The sequence below is a fragment of the Artemia sp. Qi Xiang Cuo genome, chromosome 20 (genome assembly GCF_049724085.1).
Source record: "Artemia sp. Qi Xiang Cuo chromosome 20, ASM4972408v1, whole genome shotgun sequence".
Classification (NCBI taxonomy): domain Eukaryota; kingdom Metazoa; phylum Arthropoda; class Branchiopoda; order Anostraca; family Artemiidae; genus Artemia; species Artemia sp. Qi Xiang Cuo.
The window spans coordinates 36,271,862-36,282,613 of record NC_142813.1 but is presented as its reverse complement, the minus strand read 5'-3'; positions in this window follow the sequence as shown (position 1 = coordinate 36,282,613).

Genomic DNA, 10,752 nt, shown 5'->3' with positions numbered 1-10,752 from the left:
TGATTTGGGAAACATTGACCCATGTTTGCACATTAGGAGGGGTGGGGGCAAATTTTATTTCTGATGTTTTCAAAAATTCCAAAAATTTGAAAATTGAAAAGACGTGGAAGTCAGATCAGATCAGAATTTGAGGTTTTCTGGCATAACCAGCAATACTTTAAGCCTCCTGAAGTACAGGTTCTACCTGGCTACCAGTGGTTAAAGGCAGGCACACATAGCTGCCCCCACCCCTGGGGTGCAAGATGGGACTCATCAGGTGAGACCTATACCAATTTTAACTTGTAATTTGACTACAGTAACCAATCCTTGGGTTTATGCCACTGCTACTGTTGATGCTTGATGTTTTTTGCTGATTGCTTTCTGTTCTTCAAATTTCACAATCCCCTGCTTTGGTATTTGAAATTTGTTGCTTCATTGTGGACTACATCCTGCCTTATACCCAAACTGTCTTATACCACTGCTTATTTCTGGTCCTGTTTTGTTGTTTACTTCAGATAAAAAATGAAAAGTCAACTCAAGCCACCTCGTGAACTAAGGTCTGACAGCACAATCCAATTCTCTGGATCAGAATCTGTTTCAGAGCAGCTACTCATGCTCACTAACCACATAAATAGCATAAAAATCAAACATAAAATGCTAGCAGATTCACTACAACCTGACAATCTTGAATCTTCAGTGAAAGGGTTTCTTGATGACCTTATATTGGCTAAGATCTCTTCCCAGTTAGATGAGGCAGTGGTTAAAATGAAAGTGGAACAGACATTCATGCAACATAATGTCACTATCTCTTCAGATAAGCTGGATGCGATCAAGCAGGAGGTGTATGCTGGCCTCAACCTAGATCTTAGTAATCTAGAGGATAAAACTCTTGAAAGCTATAACGGACGCATATTTTCTGTTGAATCTTCATTGGCTACTTTAGAGTCTACTAGAGTCATTTAGAGTCATTCCTAACTCAGTAATATGATTTGGGAAACATTGACCCATGTTTGCACATTAGGAGGGGTGGGGGCAAATTTTATTTCTGATGTTTTCAAAAATTTGAAAAATTTGAAAATTGAAAAGACGTGGGTATCAGATCAGATCAGAATTTGAGGTTTTCTGGCATAACCAGCCACACTTTAAGCCTCCTGAAGTACTGGTTCTACCTGCCTACCAGTGGGTAAAGGCAGGCACACATAGCAGCCCCCACCCCTGGGGTGCAAGAGGGGACTCATCAGGTGAGACCTATACCACTTTTAACTTGTAATTTGACTACAGTAACCAATCCTTGGGTTTATGCCACTGCTACTGTTGATGCTTGATGTTTTGTGCTGATTGCTTTCTATTCTTCAAATTTCCCAATCCCCTGCTTTGGTATTTGAAATTTGTTGCTTTATTGTGGACTACATCCTGCCTTATACCGAAACTATCTTATTCCACTGCTTATTTCTGGTCCTGTTTTGTTGTTTACTTCAGATAAGAAAAGAAAAGTCAACTCAAGCCACCTCGTGAACTAAGGTCTGACAGCACAATCCAATTCTCTGGATCAGAATCTGTTTCAGAGCAGCTACTCATGCTCACTAACCACATAAATAGCATAAAAATCAAACATAAAATGCTAGCAGATTCACTACAACCTGACAATCTTAAATCTTCAGTGAAAGGGTTACTTGATGACCTTATATTGGCTAAGATTTCTTCCCAGGTAGATGAGGCAGTGGTTAAAATGAAAGAGGAACAGACATTCATGCAATATAATGTCACTATCTCTTCAGATAAGCTGGATGCAATCAAGCAGGAGGTGTATGCTGGCCTCAACCTAGATCTTAGTAATTTAGTGGATAAAACTCTTGAAAGCTATAACAGACGCATATTTTCTGTTGAATCTTCATTGGCTACTTTAGAGTCATCCATGATAGACCTTAAAAACTCTTTCCAGCCTATCCAGTCTAACCTGGCAAGATTAAATGACCGTTTTAACAGCAGGCTTTGAGCAACCAAATTATTGTCTTTGGGGTGAAAGAGGAGACCTCCATTGAAAACACTGAAAGTCAATTCCTGTCACTATGTGCTGGGAAATTTCCTGGCATACCAATTATTCAGTCTGATGTTGTATCGGCTAAAAGAATTGGCAAACCATCTGCAAAACCCAGACCCATAGTTGTTGAATTTTGCAACTTAAGAGTTCGTCAACTGCTTTTCAGACAAAAGAAGGATTTGAAAGGATCTGGGATTCTATTTTCTGAGACGCTTACAAAACCACGCTTACAACTTCTTTCATATGCCAATTCAAAGCTTGGCTTACGTAATGTTTGGTCCAGTAAAGGTGATATCCTGTATAAAACCCAATCTGGAAGAGTGGTTAAGTTTAATAATCAGAGTGAAATAGATTTATGTGCTGCAAATGCAGATAAATTAAAGTGATGGATTTAGATTTATTTTCTTATAATATATTGCATTGTTTCTGTAGGGATTTACTTGTTGTTCTTAAAATATTCCTCTATTATTCTTTACTGTCCTCACATAATTTAGACTGGTACCATATTACACTTTGTGCCAATAGTTTGGACGATATGTCCCTTCCCACTAATATTTCTTTGTTTGTTTGTGATTCTGTCACCTTCATGTTGTCTGATTTACATTAGATTCTTGTTGTGTCATTATACTTGTAACCCCCATAATATCAACTGGTCACACATTATAGTTTGTGCTAATACTTATAATAATATGTGCCTTCTCACTGATTTTTTTTATGTATGTTTATGATCCTTTCCCCATCATGTAGCTTGGCTTCTATGATGTTTTTTTCATGTCAGCACACTTGCAGCTCATATAATTTTCACTGGTCCTATATTGCATTTTGGGCAAATATTATGAATCATATATGTTATCCCACTGTTATTTATTTATTTATTTTTTTTATGTTTGTTTGTGATCCTATCACCTTTATGCAGGCTGATTTCTTTCATATTTTTGTCATTTCAGCATAATTGCAGCTCATATAATTTTGACTGGTTCCACATTATACTTGGGGCCAATATTTTGATGAATATGTGCCATGCCACTATTATTCCCTTATCTGGGTTAGTGATCCTATCACCTTCCTGTAACCTGAATTCTATCATATTTTTTTCATGTCAGCACACATGCAACTTGCATAATTTTGACTGGTCCCATATTATATTTGGTCATTATTTTGAATAATATATGCCATCTCATTGATATTTCTTTATCTTATTTTTTGATGCTATCACCCTTGAGTACCCTTAATTGTATCAAATTTTTGTCATGTCAGTATATATGCAGCTATAATTATTTTCTAATATCCATAGTATACTCTCGTTTAATATTTGAAATGATATTCTTCAATCCCTTAATATTAATCTATATTTGTTTGAGATCCTCTAACCTTGAGGTATGTTGAAGCCTAGTATATTTTTTTTTTTCTCTCTGTCTGTCTCATGTCAGTTCCATCTTAGACAATTTTATGGTCCCATATTATAATGTGGCGCACCACTTTGATTCTACTTTCATTTTAATTATATTTAATTATTTTTTTTCTGATACTCTCACCCTAATAGAGCCTAAATACTATTGTTTGTATGTCAGCCCAGCACACTTTAAGCTTATGTTAGAGCAAGTGGTGTTACACTATAATTTAGTCCAGTCCTTTGGATAATTTGTGCCATCCCACTTATATTGCTATGTGTACATTTATTATTTGTGATAATTATGGGTGATTTCTTTTTTCTTTTGAATTCTTCTATTCTTCATTCGGTTATATTTGATCAACCAATTAGGGCTGGTAAACAAGAGACTCACACGCTTGACCCTCTCCTTGAATTTATGGTTAATTCTAGCTGTAATTATCACACTACCATTGATTATTGTGATAAAATTATACCCTCACTGTCTTTAAATAGTAGTTTTAATGTATTTTGTTTGAATGTGCGTGGGATAAGAGATAAATGAGATAGTCTGAAATCGTATTTGTGGTCTGATAATTCTTGCTCTTTTGATGTAATTGGTTTAACAGAAACATGGTTATCTGATGGTGAAAATTTTACAGCCTATGATATGCATGGTTATGTTGCTGTCCATATCCCCAGAATGTTAACAAAGTGCTCAGGGGGTATTTCTTTATTTATAAAGTCTGATATTGAGTTTAGAAGAAGGTCTGACCTTGAATCCTTGTTTAAATCAGTAGTGTCAAATAGTAGGACAGTTTATTCTCTTGTTATTGATCTGAAAAGCCAGTTTGCATTTGATACTGTTTGTTTGTTTTATAAGCCTCCTCCTTTTCCAACACATTTGTTCTGCGATTTGCTTGATCAACTTTCTTGTGCAGTGTCCTCTTCAAAAAACTATATTTGTGTTTCCGGACATTTTAATTGTATTATATTAAATATTAGATCAAGAGAAGCTTGTAAACATCTCTTTGATGTTCTCTGTTCTTCAGGGCTTCCTTCTTCAATTTTTTTTCTTTCTCGCGTTGACCCTACACAAAATTCTGCCACTTTAATGGATATTATTTTCATATCCCGTTCTTATAATTCGAAGTTTACTTCTGGTCTTTTTTTCACTGATCTTTCTGATCACTTCCCTATTTATGTTTCACTTTTTGTGCCTCAAATTGAGATTGTTGTGGATGAGCGGGGTGAGTTTTCTTTTAGAACTTCCACAGATAAAGAAATTTCTAATTTAATACATAGTCTTCAGAGTAATGATTGGTCTAGTGTTCTTGAAGCTAATGATGTTGATTGTGCGACGAGTTTATTTTTGTGTCGTATGGGAGCTCTGTTGGATAAGCATTTTCCTCTTAGAAAGAGGCCAAGGAATTCCATACCTAAATGTCCATGGATGTCTAGAGGTCTGATCAATGCTACACATATGAAGGCGTCTCTGTTGAAGGCTGCATGTAAAAGTAAGACACATGATGATCTTTTGAAGTATAAACTTTATAAAACTGTGCTTACTTCTTCAATATGTGCAGCTAAAAAGCTACATTTTTCGCGTCAAATTGATGAGTGTAAGGGGACTTTGCGAAAGGTTTGGACTGTAGTTAATGAAGCTCTTTCCCGCAAAAAACTCAAACAGTCCCCCCTTGTCACTACAGGAAAGCTGATGGATCTTTCGTGGACAAAAATTCTTCAGCAAGCGCCTTCAATTCGTATTTCACCTCACTTCCTTCAGTTCCTAATCCACCCTACAGCAGAGTAAGTAGTTTTCCCTTAGCAGAAAAGTCATTTTTCCTTTTTCCATGCAGTGATACCGAAATTTCTAACATTATTTTTCAGCTTTCAAGTAGCCGTACAGTTGATGGTTTTGGTTTGAGCTGTAATGTTCTTAAGAAAATTGGTCAGTTTGTTTCTAACCCCATCTCACACATAACTAACCTCTCTCTTTCTTCTGGTGTTTTCCCTCATTTATTTAAGGTTGCTAATGTTGTACCTTTGTTTAAAAAAGGTGATTCATCTCTAATTTCAAACTACAGACCTATTTCTCTCCTTCCTGTAATTTCTAAGGTTGTTGAAAAAGTAGTGTATTGTAGACTCTCTTCATTTGTATTTAGTACTAATACGACTGCAGGTAATTCTCTCATAACTAACCATCAGTATGGCTTTCGTCCCAGTTTCTCTACCTTGCATGCACTTTCAGATGCAACAGAGTTTGTGCGTGTTAATCTTGACAAGGGCTTGTGTGTTTTGGGTCTATTTCTTGACTTTTCAAAGGCATTTGATATGGTCGTTCACTCTGTTCTTTTGCCTAAATTATCTTAATTTTGAGTGCATTGAGTCCCACTTGAATGGTTAAGGTCTTACCTCTCAGGGAGATCTCAGTTTGTTTCGGTAATGGTACTTCTTCCTCTACTTTGCCTATTTTAAAATCTGTCCCACAGGGCGCTGTGCTTGGACCACTTTTGTTTTTAATTTATATTAATTATCTTGTTGATGGTCTTCATCCCCTTGTGCACCCTATACTTTTTGCTGATGACAGTAACTTCTTCATTGCTGCAATGGACCTGCCATCTGCCATTTCTCTAGCTCAAGGTCTTCTTGATAAAGTAAAAGATTGGTGTTGGTCAAATGGTATGACTCTCAACAGCCAAAAAAGTGCCATTGTACACTTTAGAACCCCTTATCGTATGAGAGACGCAGGGAAACCAACCATCCTGACTTATGGGAATGATATTATACCTCAAGCTACTATAGTGAAATTTCTTGGTTTGTATCTTGACTTTTTTCTTTCTTTTAAACCCCATAAAACTCACACCCGTTCCCTTGTCCTCCGCCAATCTTCATCTGTTATACAGGGTTAACTCATTTCTTCCCCCAGATGTTATGCTTTCTCTTTATTATGCTTTTATTTTTCCTTACCTTTCTTATTGCTGTTCTGTCTGGGGTAGTACTAATAAATCTCTTCTCTGCTCACTTCAAAGAGCCCAAAATAGGGCAGTGAAGGCTACTTTTCTTCTTCCTCGTTTTTACCCTTCCTCTGATCTTTATAATGATACTGGAATAGCTCCGCTGGATCGTATTGTGGGTAAAAGTTACCTTTATTTAGCACATTCTGCTTTTCTAGGTAGACTCCCACCATCTCTGCAGCAGTTTTTCTTTCTGTCAGGCTCAGGTAGGTACTCTTCTTTTTTACGTAGCTCTTATCGCAGGTTCATTTTACCTAAGCATTCATCGACAGCAGGTCAGAGGTCTCCTGTTTATCAATCTATTTTACTATGAAACTCCATCCCTCCTGATGTCCCTCTATCTCTTTCTGCAAAGGCACTTTCTCGCTGGGTATTTCCAGTATAGTATTTTCCCCCTTTTTTCTTCATTTTTTGCATTCTATCCACATTTATTTCTTTTTTTTTTCATTCAATATATTTCAAATAATTCTCCTATTTTCTCCTTTTATTTCTCCTGTTTTCATAAATGTATCTTATCTTTTTTTTTGTTTTATGGGGTATTTTTTTTGTTTTTTTTTTTGTTGGCCCTGTACAATCTTAGCTTCTTGGGCGTGTTTAAATTTTTAAGTTTGTAATTGTATTGTTTTTTTTTTAGTATTAATAAATTGATTGATTGATTGATTGATATAAATGGGAGGTAAGTTTAAACTTTAACCCCACCCCCTAATGTGCAAATATATACCCTGAATTGGTATATAGGGGTGGGGGTAAAATTCATTTACAAGAAAAATGATTATTATATTTGGAAAGACCATAAAAAAGGCTTTGAGTGGTATATTCACTTTATTTGTAAGTTGATAATATGAGTTGGTAAAAAGGTCAATATCAACCAAATCATATTATTGAGTTAGGACTAAAGTGAATACACCATTTGATGCCTTTTTATGCTGATTGTGAATATAATAAGCATTTCTATCGGAAATGAATTTCAGTCCCCCCCCCCTATATATGCCAATTCAGGGTTAGGTTAGGTATAACCTATATAGGGGGGGGGGGCTGAAATTCATTTCTGATAGAAATGCTTATTATATTTGTAATCAGCATAAAAAAAGGCAGCAAATATATACCAAATAATATTATTGATTTATGACTAAAGTGAACAAAATAGTCGATGCCTTTTTTTATGCTTTTTACAAGTATAATCAGAAGTTATATCGGAAATGAATTTCCGCCCCCCCCCCCTATAGAGGCAACGTCAGGGTTAGGTTAGGGGGGGGTAGGTATAGAAGAGCTAGGGGGGGGGGGCTGAAATTAATTTACCGTGTAAATTATTATTTTATTCAGAATCAGCATAAAAAAAGGACATCAAATGGTGTATTCACTTTAGTCCTAACTCAATAATAAGATTTCGTATATATTGACCAAAAAGGCATCGAATCGTGTATTCACCTTATTCCTAACTCAATAATATGATTTGGTAGATATTGACCAGTAAAAATTTACCGCCTATATTTGGAAATTGGCTTGTGTTAAATAAAAATTCAATGGCATCACTCTTTTGTTATTTCTTGAATAATGTTCATTCAAAAGTAGTCTTCATGCAAAACTATTCTAAGTCCCATTTATTGGGCTATGATCTATAGGTTATTATCCTGTTGTAGGATGTTAATAAATGTTCAACATGGTTCTAGCCATCAAATTCACTTCCCTGGCTTACCCTAAGCCTCCCCACCCATTTTGCTCGAATTTATTAACTGACACTAATATAATGGCGAAAGATCACCTTCGGCCTGAGATCTTTCATTAATCATTTTAAATTAGTAATTGGTTTTATGCTACCAACTACTTTACGACTTAAATTTTTTGGGTAATAGAGTCATCTATAGAACAGACTGTTAACCATAATAGTTGGATACAGCCATAGATGACTGTATTGTTTCTTAAAACGTAATATAACATTACATAACGTAATATTATTAAGACAGCTATAGACATAACGCTATTCAAAAATTATGAATACAGCGCACGAAGCTTGTACAAGCCAAACTGTTAACTAGATGTTCTTTTCGCTAAATATTTTATTATTACAAATAGGTCTTTTACCTAAGCTTATTTCAAGTGATTTCCGACATTCAGTTATAGAAGAAAAAGAGTTCTGATCCAGAAGTTCTTCTGCCAATTCACTCCATTAACTTTTACTACTACTATTGCTAATAACTCACTGCAGCACCAAGCCATCTGATGCCAACACAGAATAATTGTCCAATAAGTCTGACCAGTCACTCCGTAAAAATGCCCAAAAAAGTCGTGCTTGGGCGTATGTGAGCCATTTCCTCAATGATCATTCTTGAATATCGAGCCAGATTCTAACCTAATGTATTAACGGTTCTCAGATATTAGCTATCAAGTAGATTATGAAAAGTTACAATGATCTTGGTTGTGGTATCTATTACCATTTCATGGAATTTAACAAATCTTCTGATCTCACATGGAAAGAAGAAATATGACACATTCTTCTTCACTTTGGTATCCCATCCATCCTGGTCTAAATGATTAAAGATATGGCTAAAAACTGAAGAATCCCCGTAATGACTAGAAAAGGACTTTCCAAACGCTTTGAATCTCAATTGGCGTGTAGCAAGGGTGTCTGCTATCACCAAAACTGTTAAATTCCTTCCGAGCTGAAGTCTTTTACCTCACAGAGAGCTCATCGGTGGTCCCCATTGGATGTGTTGTTACAGATAAAATAGAATATGCCAATCAAATAACCTAATTTGTCGAGTTCCTTTAAGATGTGGAATCCCAGGCTTTTAGCGTTCACTCATCCATCAATTCTGGAATAGCCATCAATGCCTCAAATACAAAAAACTTGTGGCACACAAGTTCTATTTACGTGTAAACCTTGGTCTACAGCTTTGCGGAGATATCATTGAGTGAGTAAAGATTTAAAAATCTGTGGAGGTAGCAATTAATTAAAAGACATCAAGGGCCACCTGTGACTTTCGAACTTTAGTTTTAGAGCGCGTATGTCCTTCCGGAGAAATAAGAATTTAACAATATGTTCTCAAAACGAGACTTTTTAACTCTTTCATTATTCATATCTTTATTTATTCCTGTGAGTCCTGGACGCTTACAATAAACAATTAGTGTCGCTTAACTACCCCTGTAACTAAATCTTTATAGCGCATTGCTGATACTACCTGCCAAGACAGACTCTCCAATTCTAAGCTTCGCCATAATCCCTTAAGTTAAATATATACAGGCGCGAAGGTAGTGGTTATGCAATACCACTTTTTTACGTGGGGGAGGGTCGAAGCTTATCTGACTTCCAGACTTCAGATGCCTTGGACCACTTGGCCACGGCCCCTTAAAAATGTTGATTTTTGATAAGAGATATGCTTGTTATTGCATTCGTATTATGTTATGATGTGTTGTTTTTTCTTTAATGTAGTGTAAAGGTATATAAGGAAGGAGCAAAGGTACAAAATCTGAAAGGAATAGGCATAAATCCAGGAAAAACCAGAGGAATGAAGGGGTAGAGGAACACAGAAACAAAGACAGGTAAAAACACAGGAATGGTAAATACATAAATACACACAGGTTAAAACACATTATGACCAAAGTGTAATTGAATTACTCTCTACTGGGTTCAGCGTAGGGCGCCATTTAATATAGACATTTTGTTCAACCGATGTGTAATCTACATTTATAATGAACTAAATCGATCCTTTATGTAAATTACTTATACTACCATTTAGGCGTCTGCCGTCATTCTGTCTTTTCAAAATTAAATTAGTTACTATGGCCTAAGTTCGTTCATTACCATATCGTAACAATATATTTTGTAATAATAATTATTTTTGTTATTTATTTTTGCTATATACAGCAATTTCCTTTGAAATGAGCCATTAGACAGCTCTTTATTATGACCACGAACTGTTTGATTACCTATGGGTTACTATGGGTTACAGTTCGTTCCTTATTGTGATTAAAAAAGAAACAATGTTCATTTCTATTGGGCTTGAGTTCGCTCTTTACTATACATATGTCCCACTTATAATGAACTGTATCGATCTTTCATGTAAACAGGAAAAAGCCTATGGCTTTTTCTTCTTTGAAATAGTAAGAGACGAACCTCAAACGATCAAGTAGCTAACTAAGTTCAATGTATGCACTAATTTTTTATTCCAATGATCGTATTTTAATGTAAATACTTTGTAAACACACTCATGGAGACCTAACTCCTCCCCCCCTCCCTAATGTGCAAATATATAGCCCAAATTACACAAACCCAATGCATTCTGTCTAAAACCAATGCATTGTATTATCCCTGACTTGTTTTTGTAGCTATGAAACCAGTTTTCTGA